The sequence below is a fragment of the Aptenodytes patagonicus genome, chromosome 4 (genome assembly GCF_965638725.1).
Source record: "Aptenodytes patagonicus chromosome 4, bAptPat1.pri.cur, whole genome shotgun sequence".
Classification (NCBI taxonomy): Eukaryota; Metazoa; Chordata; class Aves; order Sphenisciformes; family Spheniscidae; genus Aptenodytes; species Aptenodytes patagonicus.
The window spans coordinates 57,064,604-57,080,294 of NC_134952.1; the positions used below are offsets into that span (position 1 = coordinate 57,064,604).

The 15,691-nt window shown below is 43.8% G+C and overlaps 1 long non-coding RNA gene across 1 annotated transcript in view; it reads right to left on the bottom strand.

The window, feature by feature from the left end:
- Positions 1-351: 351 nt before the first annotated feature.
- Positions 352-15,691, bottom strand: part of LOC143159642 (uncharacterized) — a 43,501-nt gene continuing 28,161 nt past the window's right edge. Inside the window, exon 4 of the long non-coding RNA XR_012995193.1 lies at positions 352-567. This is a non-coding gene — a long non-coding RNA (uncharacterized LOC143159642). The remainder of the gene's footprint in view (positions 568-15,691) is intronic.

Here is a 15,691-nt window from a genome sequence, read left to right on the forward strand (position 1 = left end):
GTGGATATGCCAGTAAACTTTCAGACAGGAGAGAAACAGAGGTCAAGAAGAAAAGAAGCTTCAGTAATAACCAAATCTTTGCAACTGCAGAAATTTAGTTATAGTTTAGAAAAGCAAGAGTGGAGGGTGGCGTAGCTCTGAGGAGCTGACACACTACGCTGTGAGCAGATGCGTTAGCGAAGCCTGGTTTTCCAAGGGTTTGTGTCACTCCCCTCTCTCCCTTTCCACCTCCCATGCTCTTCCCCCACCCTTGCAACGCTTTCATTTCCCCTACCCCAATCCTTCCACCACATTCCCCCACCATGCCCGACCCCTCTTACCGGCACTACCTCCTGCCTGGGCACCTCTCCTTGGCCCAGCTCCAAAACACACGTGCTGACCAGGCACCAGAGAAGGCAAAGTGTGGGGTCAGCAGTGACGATTTCCCCAGTGAGGGACACGACTCAGGGGGTCTCCATCCTCTCTCCATCTGCCAGTTTTCATGTAATTCTTCAGGGCTTCGTCTCTTTGAGGCCTTCACCCTTGCTGCCAGGTGTGGGTGAAGTTACTCCATGAACCCGGGATCTGCTAGAGGGAAAAAAGACACGCATGAGGCTTGCTCTCCTGAGAAGAGTTAAAGGTTACGTAACTCCGAGTGGAAACCATGCCCGGGGTTTGTCAACGGGTCCCGCTGGGGGCCCTTCCTGAGCCAGCAGTCATCTGCCTCCCACACCATCACCTTCCAGCTCTCCTCGCAAAACAAAAACCATGAAATAACTATTATTGAATACATCTCTTGTTAATAAATACCAACGACGTTGAAGCATACCTTAACAGCAGTGGAAGCTGTGAACAGCCAGGCATGCCCAGGCCTCGCTGGCCCGGCCGCCCCAGGGGCCTGCTGCCGCCCCAGGCCAGGCCTGGCTGGGGCCTGCTCCTCCCGGCCCTGCGCCACCAGGGAAGGGAACGGGAGGAAAGATCGGGGCGCTTGCCGCCTCAGGGGAAAAACACGATGACCATCGTTGTAGGGTGTTGCTTCTCAGAAAAAAAACCCCAGCTGGTTCCTCACAGCTGCACAGAGGAAAAGTGCTGCCAGAGGGAACATCCCTGCTACTTCCCCGGCCCACAGCAGATGGCACCAACATTTAGTTAAGATTACAGCCATGCTTGTTCTGCTTGCGGCGGGAAGGAGGTACTGGCTGCTAAGCTGAACGGTGAGGCCTTTTTGCTGAAGTGAATGTATCATAAAAAATAGAAAATAAAAATTAAAAAATAAAAAGTATGTTCCTTGTCAATACTTGAAAAAACCCTCTGGTTTTTATGCTACATGCTGCCTCTCCCTTGCAACGTGCAGGGAGCCAAAACCAGCAGCTAGCTGTAGCTACCACACTCTGATTTTAGGCTTCATTTTCTCTTAATCTATTGCTTAGATTGATTAGCTCCCTCTTGCTTAATGAGTGGTCCTTACGTTATTAATTCGCTACAAAAGGAAGGGGAAGACTTGATTCACTCAAATCTTTCCAGAGCAAACCCAAGCAGTGTAATTGTTAATTAAATCACCTGAACTAATTAAACTATTTGGAAAAATTAAAGAAATCAAAAGCAAGTGAGAAAGAGAAAACATCTCCCTTTGTGTTGCTTGACTGAAGTGCGCACCTGAAATCATAGATGTGTCTTCCTCCTTTGAGCTTTTGCTGGTTTAAACACAGTATTTCCCCAGATCTTTTGTCTTTGCACTTGCAAACCTGGCAAGGAAATGGCAAACGAGAAGAAAAACTTCTCATTGTTAATGTTTATGTAAACAGCAAGCATTTGCCACACAGATGCAGCAGCATGGTTTTCGTGCAAGGGCTCAGTAAGTGCTATGTCCAGCGCTGGACTTGGAAGTGTGCTAGAAAGCCAGTTTTCTTTGTATTACAGCAATGACTGTGCAGGAAGTAAAAAGAGGAACAAAGGTAGAAAATTAATTTTAAAAAATTACTTATTCCTCCCTTAGGTCCTTCTGCCAGGCTGTTCCTGGAGCTGAGGAACCTGATCCGGGGCCTCTGAGCAGGGAGCTGGGGAGGGAAGGAGAGGAGAGGCTTCCCCGTCAGTGAAGACCCAAGTGGCTTCATCTCAGCTGAAAGCTGCTGGTGTTCCCCAGGCCACTTTGTTGATCAAACCTTGTGTACTTGATATCAAAGAGCAGTGGTTTACATATAAGCGGTATCTTTAAACAGAAAGGGCTCTACGTGTCTTTACAGTCTTTGTATCTAAATTACATCTCCTCCTGCTGAAATTCAGACAGGTGTATTTGATATGCAAGGTAACTGTAGTCTAATTAAAAGCACTGCAGCTAGATTGCTCTGGTTGCCATACTTGTATCCAAAGATGATTTTATCCTGTATATTTTTATGAGTTAAACAGCGGTTGTATGGGAGGATAACTGCATCATCAGGACACAAACGCAAGGCAGAAAGAAAGATCATGCTCTAATAATAATAAGGAGAAATACATTCTAATAATAATAATAATAAATATTACCGCCTTTGTGAATTTGTAATTAATTGTAATGTCCCTTTTGGATCGAGACCACAACAGTGCTATCACAGTCATGTCCCATTAAGAATTCAAGACACTCTCCTAAGGAAGACCACATTTTGTCTTTTCTGAAAGGGGTGAGAGGCAATTTTGCACAGAACCAGTCAGAACAGGAACAACTGCCAAAGGTTTACTGTAGTCAGTGTAGAAATTTCTCTATTGCTCATGATAATGGATTGTCAGGTATAAGGCAGCAAGCAAATGGAGAGGACCAAGGAAGTGATTTAAATACGGTGTTTCAGAACAAAATATTGTCGGAAATATTTTTGTTTCTAGGAAAAGTGGAAAAAAAACCCAGAAAACACCAAGGCAACTGCTGCAGAACTAATAAAGTGTTCCTAGTCCTACTCATATGTCACGTTTGTAACAAGTTAAATGGTACTTTCCAAGGTCTCAACTGTAGCTAAAGAGATACTCCTAGTAGAAGAAGGAATGTATAGCTCAGTAATATCTCCGATCCTCCTTAAAGTAAAGATGTGCTTGCAAAGGCAAAGTATGTCATGAGCCTTAATGCCTGCATTCATGGGATCATTTTTTTTTATTAGTGTATTGCTCTGGTGAGAGTACTCCTACCTGGAGTACTGCGTCCAGCTCTGGAGCCCTCAGCATAAGAAAGACACAGACCTGTTGGAGTGGGTCCAGAGGAGGGCCACGAAAATGATGAGGGGGATGGAACCCCTCTCCTATGAAGAAAGGCTGAGAGAGTTGGGGTTGTTCAGCCTAGAGAAGAGAAGGCTTCGGGGAGACCTTATTGCAGCCTTTCAGAACTTATAGGGGGCCGATAAGAAAGATGGCGGCAAACTTTTTAGCAGGGCCTGTTGCGACAGGACAAGGGGGAATGGCTTTAAACTAAAGGGGGGTAGATGTAGACTAGATATAAGGAAGAAATTTTTTACGCTGAGGGTGGTGAAACACTGGCACAGGTTGCCCAGAGAGGTGGTGGATGCCCCATCCCTGGAAACATTCCAGGTCAGGTTGGACGGGGCTCTGAGCAACATGATTTAGTTGAAGATGTCCCTGCCCACAGCAGGGGGGTTGGACTAGATGACCTTTAGAGGTCCCTTCTAACCCAAACTATTCTATGATTTTGTGATGTATTAGGTTTGTTAGTATATAACTGGAAGGGGAAAAATCCATTGGCATCTTGATTGCTTTGATGAAAAGCAAGTGAAATCACATTTAGAATGTTGGAAATGTTTGAAGTGCAATGCGACAAAAGTACAATCACTTGTGGCTGATAATGCTAACTTTAGTAACCACCAGTATGTCTCCAAATCAATGATAAACAAGAATGAATATTTACCCGCAGCTAATTCTCAGTTCATACCCATTGATATGTTCAGCTGGTCACAGATAAGTCATCTGTTGATCATGGAAGTAAGTAACAAAATCTTTTGAATATTTTTCCTTACTTCTCAAGGAACTATGTTTGACATCCCATTCTGTCTACTTGGAATACATGTTCCTACAACCTGGTTAACTTTGAATTCTTCTCCTGGAAGATCTTCATTATGGTGCTGCTATTAGAAATTACTTTTTACATTAAATAAAAATTGTGCAATTGCAGTTTCTAAGTCATTCAGAATGCAGAAGAGGCAACAATAAAGAAACTTTTTTAGTGACTGAACACATCTAGTATTTCTTTCAAAATGTGCTTTAAAAATTTTATAATGTGGCATTGAAAAAGAGAACAGGCTGGTTTCATACTTGCTGAAGTTCATGCTAATAGATTGACTGAGGTAATTGCAACGAAGAATTAATGACTAATTACTTCCTCATAAATAAACTCTTTCTTTGAAAAAACCCACATCATATTGAAGCAGGAAAACTAGGAAAGATTTTTCTTTCAATGCAATTAAATCTTACTGTCTGATTAGGGAAAACAAAGTTACCTTAATAGAGACTTTTTTTTCAAAAAAAAAAAATCTTTTTAGGACATTGTAATGCTTTTCAGTATCATTTGTATGAAGACTATCATACAGTGTGTATGTGCTCATACTTGAATCAGGAAATGGTCTGATATTTATATATATTAAAATACATATATTTTATATATATATAAAATATATAGTTTCTATAAACTATAGTTTCTGTTTCTGGAGTTTTCCCATCTTACACAATTTAAGGAATCTTTTATTTATGTCAATCTACCTGAACAGATGGCAAAAATCTTCTAAATATTGATTCTTTGAGAGCAGAGTGGAAAACTGAAGTCAGCTCCAACCATTTCTGCAAAGAACACTATAAACTGATTTCAGTGAACAGAGGTATCTGAAACATATTTGAATTAATAACACTTAAGGGTGAGCTGAGGAGGGAGGGAAATAGAAGAGAAGGAGACAAGACTGTAGCCCAAGGCACACTTAATAAACTAAGACATTGGAAGAGCAGTGTTAGGAACGTAGGAGAAACTAAAGCAGACTAAAGTCACTCTGTAGCAAGCTTTGAGACACTCAGTGAAGCAGCCCACTGCTATCACGGGCCATCTGTTCTTCACAAAGTCAGGAGCCACTCAAGGCAGATGAATACTATATTCAAGTACTGAAAAATATCTAATTTGGTATGGATAGGAAAAGAATTGTGGTTACTCCTTGTAAGAGCAGGATCACAGAAGAAATAGGATTTTGCATATAGCTAGGATTTTCTTCTATTTGCAGCTTCTGTGAAAAGGCTTTTTCCACTTTAACTAGCCAATGCGTGAGCTAAATAAATATGTGGGCAATGGCAGTCCCTATCCTGCAGGGAGCACGCCGGAAAATATGTTTGTTCAAAAAACACTCAGTGGAACAAAAAATATATTTAACTCACAGTTAGGGGGCCACAGAGTTCAGCCACATTTGACCAACTTACCGCGTGCTGATTCAAGCCTGCCACAGACAGTTTGCTGAAGTTCAGTAAATACCTGACAAATGACAGCGATGCAGAGTCACTGCTATATGTGAACATCTTTCGGATGAACTCTTTGGTAAGCAAAAATTTTCCATTGTGAATGCACCCTAGTCACCAACATTTCCACAGTACTTGGTAGCCATCACACTTGATGCTCTAAGCTCCATTTAAACTGATAGAGACTCGAGTGCTTGGCTCACACCCAAAAGCCGTGGAGAGCAGGGGCCTGGAGTGCTGCCCTTCACAACACTGAGAACTCTGAAGCTGAGCAATGGTGTAGATACGGCTCTCGGGAGCAGCTGCAAGTTGCTGGTCTACAGCAGGCAGTAGAAAATGGGAGCTTTACAACCATCTCCCTATCGATGTTTCAAAAAAGAAGTCACCAGTGCCACAAAGATGGCAGAGGCCAGCGAGTCCAGCAAAGGGAGTTACGCAAGCTGGAAAGAGCTGACGAAAACTTCACACTGATTTTTAACCACCCCCATGAATCACCCTTGGATAGGAACTACACTGTGCTGGATAAAGAAAATAAGCACTTGGCATAAACATAAAAGAAGAAGGAAAAACTCTCTCTTCTCTGTTTTTCCTTTCCTGTTCTATTAATTTCTTGATGTTGTTACTTCATTGTCTCCTCCTAGTCACTGCTCCTGTGCCACGGTCCTCTTTTAATATGCAACTTGTTATCCCTCCTCAGGGCTCCCAGTTTTCACAATTTGCCTTCAGATTTTACCCAGTAAATTTCCCCTCCTCCCCACATCTCCTTTGTCACCTTGGCTATCTTTTCTCCTTCCTTGGCTCTCCTTCTTTTCCCATCAAACAGATTGTTTCCCAAACCTCCCGCTCCAGGTTGCCCGGTGTAATGTACTGGCTGTGTCGCTTTGTTTGCATTATGTCATCCCGTCACAGGCGGCCCCCAGCCCAGAGAAGACATCACTACTTAGCAAAGACCGGAGTTTTATTTTAGCTCAGGTGGAGGTTGCCTGAGCTCCCAGCTCTGCTCCATTATCCACCCTCTAGCTGTACCTCTGCATATAATTGAGAGGTGCCTGCTACACCGCACTCAAGGCTCAGTGGACGGGTCCGTGGGGAGGGGGATCCACACCCTGCAGAGCTGCAAGTAGGGGGAGACCCTCAGGGCACATCTGGCAGGAGCAAATCCTTAAGCAATGCAATCATGAGAACCAAAGTCTCTGCTGAATCCAAGTGCGCTCCCGCTTGTGCTTTAAGGGCTTATTGTTACTATTTTTTATTTTGGCTAAATGTGCTTGGTTTGCCATATGTTCAGCAAACAGCACTGTGACCTAACTTCTACCACCTTGCCAAATTTCAAAGCAAAGAGATTGTAGTGATCTTTTAATATAGAATAAAATATTCCCCGTTTGGCTTTGATCTGGGAAAAAATACATTGCTTTATTTTTACTTATATTTCACAGGCTCTGGTCTGCTCCTTCCCAGTATGGTCAGTCTCATCCTAAATGGTTAATGTTTGGCTAAACTGTAAGCATCTAAAAACAGGATACTACAGCAGAAAACCGGATAAGTGCAGTAACAGTGGGAGCTGCAAGGCCCTTCCCAGTTGTCCCCTCTCCCCCACTCGTCAAAACAAGTAGAGATAACATCTGAATGTATTCGTGTCTAGTTAAAGCCCTGTGCAAGTTTATAGACAAATTAAATGCAGATTTCTGGCTTCTGGCAAGTTTTGTTTGTGATTGCCAGTGCTGCAAAAGTTGACACAGACATCCAGGACTGTGGTGGAAAGAGTGCTTCTCGAAGGCATTCACATCAACACCACAAAAACAGCGTTTCCCCCTCTCCCCACGAAATGGGGAATGGTCATGACAGCTGGCAATCGAGCGACTCCAGGCTTGATGTGTCACCTCCTTCCCCACCCACGTTTTTCTGCCCAGCTGGTGGGCTCACCTTCACTGTGCCCTGCAAGGCAGAAGGTAACGGTGTGTCCCAGGAGGGGACAGGTCAAGGAAGTGAGATGGAAAGAAGCGACGATTTCTGCCCTAATTCCCTTCCACACCACTTGTTCTCAAACGGAGGAGGAGAGGACCGCGTCTGCCACTGGTCTGTGCAGACTGCCTCACCTGGGCGAGCTGACTCACAGCCGAGACAAAACCAGCCCAACATTTGCACAGCTGTGGAGGAAGGGACGCGGTAGCTTTAACACAAAGAAGTTCAAATTGTCTGTTCCCCCTGTGCAATGATGCATGTAGGAAAATGAAGGGGACTGTGTTTCCCCCTGCCTCCTTTCCTCCCCTGCAAGGTAAGAGGCAATCCCATTTTCAGCCTTCGCATCTTTCTGGACAGGAGGCTGTTTACTCGCATGTGTTTAGAGCCAGAGACCCTTACAGTGGCATAGGAACTGCTGGGACGGCAGCGCATGAGCAAATATAATCGCCACACCAGAACTAAACTTATTCTCCAGGAAAGAGTTTTATTTTATGTGACTTAAGCCACATTTGCTTTTGCTGTTCAAATCCGTTTGTTGTGTGTTCATTACATCACCACAAGAAAGGGAGAAAACTTGTCATTCTCCAGAAATTTAATCTTTCCAGGAGAATTCCTGAAGTTCCTATCTTTATTAGATTTCCACTCAACTTTGTGTTTTGGGTTTTTTTAATGTAGATATGCCTAGAGCTGTAAAGCAAGAGGCTGATCTGCTTTTCCATTGCATTTGGCTGCTTCTTTGCCAAATCCCAACATGTCCAGAGTCATGCACACTTCTTCCCTGCTTTAAAATAAGCAAAGGAATCCATGCTTCCCAGAAGAGTCATGAAAAAAAGGAAATTGCTATAATAAGCCACATTTCTTCCTGAAAGGGAGAAATAGCAGGGAAGGGACGAGGGAAAAACGCTAATGTAGGATGTGTTCATCCTATTAGCCTAGCAACAAAACACACTGGAAGGCAACAGTGCTTTCAGCATTAAACACACTGAAAGTCCTCATGTCAACAAAACAAAACAAAAACGCATTCGTGATGGGGAAATTTCACCTTAACTTGATGTGTGTAATTTTGAAAGTGCCACCACTAGGGAAATAAATCCTGCAATATCCATTTTATGTGAGACTCTATTTACCATAACAAGATAGATTTGTTCTGGAAAATTTTTCGTCAATATATCCTTTGTTAGGTAGTACCTTCATCTCCTAGCAACAGTGTGGGGAAATCCATCAGAGACATGGAATTTAACTGCAAAATAGGATGGCTCATTGTAGCTTTTATGCTTTTGGAAATCTTCACTGACATGCAAATAATTTCATGCACTTAGGGTGTCTGTGTCCACTGATGGACTGATAAATCAAACTAGAGGATGGAAACTGAAAAAACCCCACTCTCCCTCTCATTAAAAACAAATTGACCAAGGCACATGAAATGCTGAAATAACTGCTCTACCTCTTGCTCTTGAGAAGGCTCTTTCACACCCATACGCACTGCCCACAGCTCGTGGGAAATTGGATACATACACGCCACATTTAAAATGTTTAAATGTCATCACAGAGCAGTTTTTCCAGCCTCAGAGATTTGCAGTGTCATTTTTCAAAAGGTACAACAGCAATAATAAACCTCTTGTAAGCAGCACAGAGTCACTGAGCAGGCGGGGGTGCAGATGATGGCAATGCTCCTCAGGTGCCCATGCTTTTCGAGGCATGTCCCAACCTCTGCTTTTATTTTCTTTTTCTCTCTTCCCTGAAAGAACCTGTACTCCATTTTAAGGAAGTCAAGAGTGAGCTAAAATGCTTTAAAAAGTCTTTCAGGGATCTCTTTTAGCTGAGCTCTGCAATACCCCTTTGATCTGCATGTCATTCTGCTGGCTGTTTTTCAAGGTTGAATTTGTCCCTCAGGCTGGTCCCAGCTTCCCAGGAGGTGGCTCGCCTGGGGTGAAGCTGCCATTGCTGCAGCTCAGCCTCTGCAAGCGCAGAAAAGGGAGAGACGGTACTGCAGCCTTGTGGCCTGTCTGTGGCATGAGGAAATGGGAATTCCCCATCTGTCCCGTCCTGACCACATCTGGAGACTTGCAGCTGACGAAGCTCGGCCGTGTCTCTGGTCGCTCCACAAGGGTACGAACCCCTCGGCTTCATCAGCTGTGTGGTTCCAGAAACACACGGGCTGCAAGAAAAGGTCTGGGATGTGGAAATAGGCTTTGCAGAAAGGACGTTGCCAGAGACTTTGGGGAATGAGTTTGAGGCTTTCTGACTAAAGGTGTCCTCCAGGTACATGTGCTTTGCCCTCCAGCTCCCTGCGCACATTACCATGCACAAAAGCCTCCGTGCAAGCACTGGTGCATGATTCACCCCAATGCTCCCTGTCGGACAGCACTGTCTGAACCAGTCCCTTACCTACAACACGTTCTTATGGACACAATTCAAAGCCCAGTAAAGATGCCTGAAGTCTTTGTGTGCTCATACCCACACCCCATGAGAAACCTGATTTAAAAAGTAAATTGTACAGTTTAATCTCCCACACTAGCGTAAAAGCGATTTTTTATGTGCCAGTCAGATAAGAGGAATATTTCTGTGTCCCTTTACCACATGTTCACAGAGGGGACACAACAATAGGTGAAATTGCCTTTATATGTGAAGGCAATATATATCTATGCCTATATATATGAAGAGGTGGCCCAGAAGTACAGTCAAGCGCCCCTGAGGGACTGAGGTAGTGTCATGTTGTTCTCACAGACCCTTATTATTTCAGCTGGGGAGAGAGGAGCCAGCTGAGGAGGGCACCTCCGCACCCCTGAGCCAGCCTGAGACTGCGGCTGTTCCCGGGAGGATGTTAACAGCATCATCAAACCAAAAGGAGTTTGTTTTTAATTATGCCTTACAGATGTGCAAGGGCTGTAGGGGAGGGTTAATTGGCAACAAAGTGAATAAATAGGTCCCAATACAAAAACAACTATTCAGATCTCTGCTGAACTCCGAAAAGGCAGTTGGGGAGACAGGTGGGTGAGGAAAGCCAGTCTTCAGCAAAAGTCTGTGCTTCCAAGAGAAAAATAGACCCAATTATTGGGTATTGCCATTGCTGCCCAGGGAAGTGGTGGAGTCCCCATCCCTGGAAGTATTTAAAAGACGAGTAGATGAGGCACTTAGGGACATGGTTTAGTGGGCATGGTGGTGTTGGGTTGACGGTTGGACTCGATGATCTCAGAGGTCTTTTCCAACCTCAATGATTCTATGATTCTATGATTCTATGGGGGAGATCTGAGCAGGGACCCGAACTCACTTCTGCCCATCCCTGGAACGAAAACACTTTTGCTGTAAGGAAATGCCAAGACCCTCTGTTCTCACTGCCTGACCCTCAAGCATTTGTGGAGGACACAGGAACCATCCCGAGCAAACCTCCTGCTTTAAAAAGGCATTTAAATGGGTGTTTCACTTGTCATCTACCCTTTGATGAAATTAGCTTTCTGACTTGGGCAATAATGATTTCAGTCACTGTGAATTTATTTCCACCTAAGCTGTGTTTGCTCTTGAACTTTTTGCTATTGACTCGCACACATGTTCGGTATATAGAGCAAACACTTTGGTGTGAAACAACATCATACACAATGAGTCATCCGTGCTCTGGTCCACAGCCATCCCACAGAGAGCTTGTGCTGTCAGTCACTCTGTCATTTGCAAACATAGCTACAAACACTCAAAACCAGACAGTTATCTCGTATAACACCTTATGGAGAATCTGCCTTAAGCAAACAGGAGCCGTGTTAATGTATTTTTGGAAGAGCTAGAATAAAACGATAGATTTTTTTTGTAAGGAATCAGGTTTTGCACAAGTTCTGTCTAAACTGATGCATCTGAGTGAGATGATTTTAAAAATAATTATAAATTAGCCTTTGACTTACAGGTGAAACTGTTCTAGTTTATTTGGCAATGTGCAGCTATCATCAAGCATTAGCTTCTAGTGTGCAGAAAAAAAATGCATTTACTCATCCTGGGGAATTGCACTAAATAAATTAACAGTACTAACTCCAGACATCCTGATGCCACCGTATTATTGACTGACAAACCTTAAATCCCTTCATCATGTGCATACATGAACACCAGTCAAAAACGCAGCCCAATATTTGAGAACTAAGGCATTTGCAAAATTTGGGTGTTACCATTTTGTCAATTATTTGATGAGTAGCAGCCATAGACTGGTAAAACAATGTCAGACAAGACGAACACATGCCTTTATAGAAAAAAATTAGCATAAGGCCTATATTCTCCTTTAAACTATTTGGAGATTGAAGTAACACATTGTTTGCATGCCCTCAGCACCAGGGCAGACATCAGTCAGTGTCAGCAAATACTTTGCTTGGCACATCACTGCAAAATTTGGCATCGCTTATTCCCCGAATAAGCAGCTTGCCACTGGCATGACTCTGCATGAAAAATAAGCACAAGAATTATTACCACTAATTATATTAATGATTTATATATTCTTTTATATTAAAATGTTTGCTAATACCTGGTTGCAGAATGAAGATAATATGGTAGATAGCTCATTGCCACAAAATCCAGTCCAAAATATTTCACTCCAGGATCATACTCCAATGAAAGAGGAATCCAAAATGCACAAATACAGAAGTACAGGCTCACATCCTCCTGGTGGATGCACCCTGCAATAATGTCAGAGGTTTGTTGGTCGAGGTCTAGTATAAAAAGATGACACAAAAACTCTGATAGTTTTTGCCTACCTAAGCCAGATGTGACCTTTGAGAGTTCCCTGACATTTTACAGTTTCATTTCCGCAGATGCTGTGATTAAACAAGGTTAGAAATAGCCAAAGCAGTGCATAATCCTCTTTAAAAATATGATTGCCCACACAGATATAAATACAGGCTGGTGTGCAATTATGCCATCCCCCAAGAAAGAGGGAGTCACATTCAGAGCTGCTGCTTCTCCCCTTGCTCTAGGTGGTGAGGGAAGCAATGTGACGGATTTCCTACCCCAAGCACCGCCAAGCAAGGCGATGAGTTCTGCTGGCTGCCCTAGACTAAGGCACCCAGCCTTCGCCCCTCAGTTCTCTTCCCCTAAAGTAGCTGTTTCTCCCCACAGACGCACTATCAGAGGACTTAGGAAGCCAGAAGCACCATTCAGCCCTGAATCATAAGCCCAAAATGCGGTTATACACTACCTTAGTTATACTAACCGAGGCTGTGGGCTGTCAATTTTAACCTGTCATTGAGTTTTTTTCTATCAGCACGTACTCTGGCTCCGGGGATAAAATCTGAAATACTTCAAAGCACAGATGGCCCAGCTTCTGCTCAGAAACATGGCTTTTCATTCCTGTGCAGCCAGAAACAAAAGCTTCGCATCTCTTTGGAGAACAGGCATTGCTTCACGACATTTATAGTTTTTCGACTCAGTAACCAGTTCCTCCCCAGGGGACCTTTATGTCAGGAAAGACAGAGGGGAAATTGTTTAAAACTTCACACTTAAGTCCATATTGACATACAAAGCCCATCTGCAGAGCCTTGTGCTGTCTCTGAGGGGAGAGAGCTGCTGCCTCCCCTGTAAATGAATTCATTTGAGCGCGTGAAGATTGGCCTAGAATGAAAGAGAAATCCAAAATCATTGCCAGCAAGACTTTATTCTCAGATCTCTCTGCAAAGGAGGCAGCCTCAACTTCTGCCCACACGGGTCAGAATAAACAGAGTAGATCCAATTACCTGATACCAGAATCTGAATCGATGCAATTTTTTTGGTCCAGCCAATATGCCCTGCTGTTGCTCATTTATCTCATTCAAAATTGCAAAAATTAAACACTCAAAGATCGTAAATTCACTTTCCCAATATTGGCACTGAGCGTGTACTAAGGAAATTCATCCTGCGATTGATCAGAGTTGCTTAAGGATTTGTGATCAGCACAGTGAAGCTGATTTCCCTCAATAATACACACACACACACACACACACACACACATTTTTCAGTCTGAATGGGAAACGTGGGAGTTTTGCTCTCCTCTTTCCCTACCCCACCCCTTTTGGTCTGGGAACAGAGAATTCAAATTCCACTCAGCCCTGTCACAGCAAACAATTTCCAAACCATCTGCTATCTAATAAAACAACCCGTCTAGACAAACCCCAAGCCAGGCAACAAATCTGATATTGTACTTGAAGTCATCATAAGTATTAACAACCTGCCATTGCTAACATGTCAAGCTTCTTCACTGGGAAAAGGATTCACATTTAGTCTCAGGCACAGGGACTGGAAATGGGAAAGATTTTTTCCATCATTAGATACAGAAAAGCTTTTTAGAAGATGGGACAGGATCTGGTCAGCCCAGCTCGGGCACCGTTTACACCCACGCAGTCGGTGCTTAAGAAAGCAGTGAGCAGTGGAAAGAGGTGGGTGCCTTTGAAGGGACCAGTCTGCTCGCGCTGGAGCTCCCAAAGGAGGTTCAGTGTGAGTTAAAGTTAGGTAGCTGGCGTCCCATCAGCCTTGCCTACTCCAATACGATGGAGAGCCCAGTATATTCAGGATCTGCTGGCAACCTGATTTCGATTCGCTACCTCTGAGACAGTGGGATCTCGGATTTACTGAACTCAGACTCACTTGTGAGAAATGGATTAAAAATATTGTCTGTCTCCAACAACATGAAAAATGAGCTTTGTGTTGTGTGAGCTGAGAGCTTTTCCTTCCCCTTCCTCTTGGTTTTTTTTTCCCTAAGTGAGTTGATTTGAAAAGAAAGCTGTCATGTCTCCTTGATGAAAGAGCTCTTAAATACCCAGAAGCACCAACAAAACAGGGCTGCAGTTTCTAGGCATTTCACTGTGCAATTCAGAGCCAAAGTCAGAGGGTAGCAGTCTTTTCAGGGAAGGGTCACAGGGCCAAGAAATAAGTTTAGTTTCAGCTGTTTCAGGGAAGAGGTTTTGAAGCTCCTTTTTTGGTAGGAAACCTGGGAAACCAAGTTATGGAAGTACATAGGCTGTTAAAAGGCTTTCCCGAATCTCATTTTATTCTGTTCAGAAAGAGTCAGTTATGGGATAAAAAAAGCAAGCAAATAATAAGCATAGTGCTATAACACTTGGACACGGGTTACCTGTCTGGAAGCTCTTTTTCCCCAGTCTTTAGCAGTTTGGTCCACTGGCGCTACATCCAAAAAGAAAATACCTCTGGAGGGGTCTGACCCAGCAACTCCTTTAAAGCTTCTATTGCTACAGAGCCAAGCGGCCACAGAAATGAAGTCAATGCGAATTAGGCATCTATTTTCAGTGAGAGCTTTTGCCTAGCCTACAAAGTGCCGGTCTGCATCAGGATGCCATATTACATCTCATCAATTGATCAGTATTTGTCTGTTCGAAGTTTTGCTCAAGCATGCAAGGCCAAATTCCCTCTCGGGAGGGTTAGAGAAAAGGAGAGAACTTGATCAAGTCTCTTTTGGGTGCATTTGAGCTGAGCAGTGGCTGAGTCCAAAGGTATGCCCAGAAAGCATCTGGTTGTTTAGATGAGTGACCTGTCCAAAAAAATGTCCTGGCCCCTGCAGCTGGGTTTCCATTCCATAAGAGGGGAAGGTGTGGGGCAGGGACTGGTGCCCTCTGATACAGGAGCAGGATGTGCCTGAGGCATGCTTAGAAACACACTCAGGTCCTCAGCTGAAACATAACCAAACCACCAACGAAGATAGTTGGTGCAGATAGAAGATTCAAGGTGCAGATCATGTCACTGCAATGCTTGCAAGTTCTGTCATTGTGTTGTAGACCAGCCTGAAATGGAGGATAAATTCCTAAACCGTGAACTCTCATCACAGGCACTGTTTAAGGCTTCTTAGATATGACTGGTGAGGTCAAAGCATCAACTTTGCCACTCGAGAAAACTGTGATCTTTGTTTTCAGTGCTGAGCTGAGTTTGAGCCGCAGCTGTTCCCATTGAAATTGTGCTTGATTTTGAGAAAAACGACAGTGAACTGGTAGAGACAAATCTGGAACAGAGAAGCATATTTGGACAGTGGAGTGAGTGGTTGTACTCACCCAAATGGGATGGTAAGACAGGATGATAAGGGAAACTTAGTGACCCTCGGGGGCCAGGAGTTAAAGGAGGAGTCAGCCAGCTGTACCCACCAGCATCTCCTCCTCTGCAGTAGGCATGGACACGTTATGATGATGGATTCAGTCATTAGATGTTTCGAGATTTGTTTTCATGATACAATGTCACCTCTCATTAAACCAAGTCCTGGTGAAGGAAAGGCAGTGGGAAATGGGAAAAAGAGCCTGTAATTAAATCTTGCTGGTTTTGGTAACTGGAAGTAGAA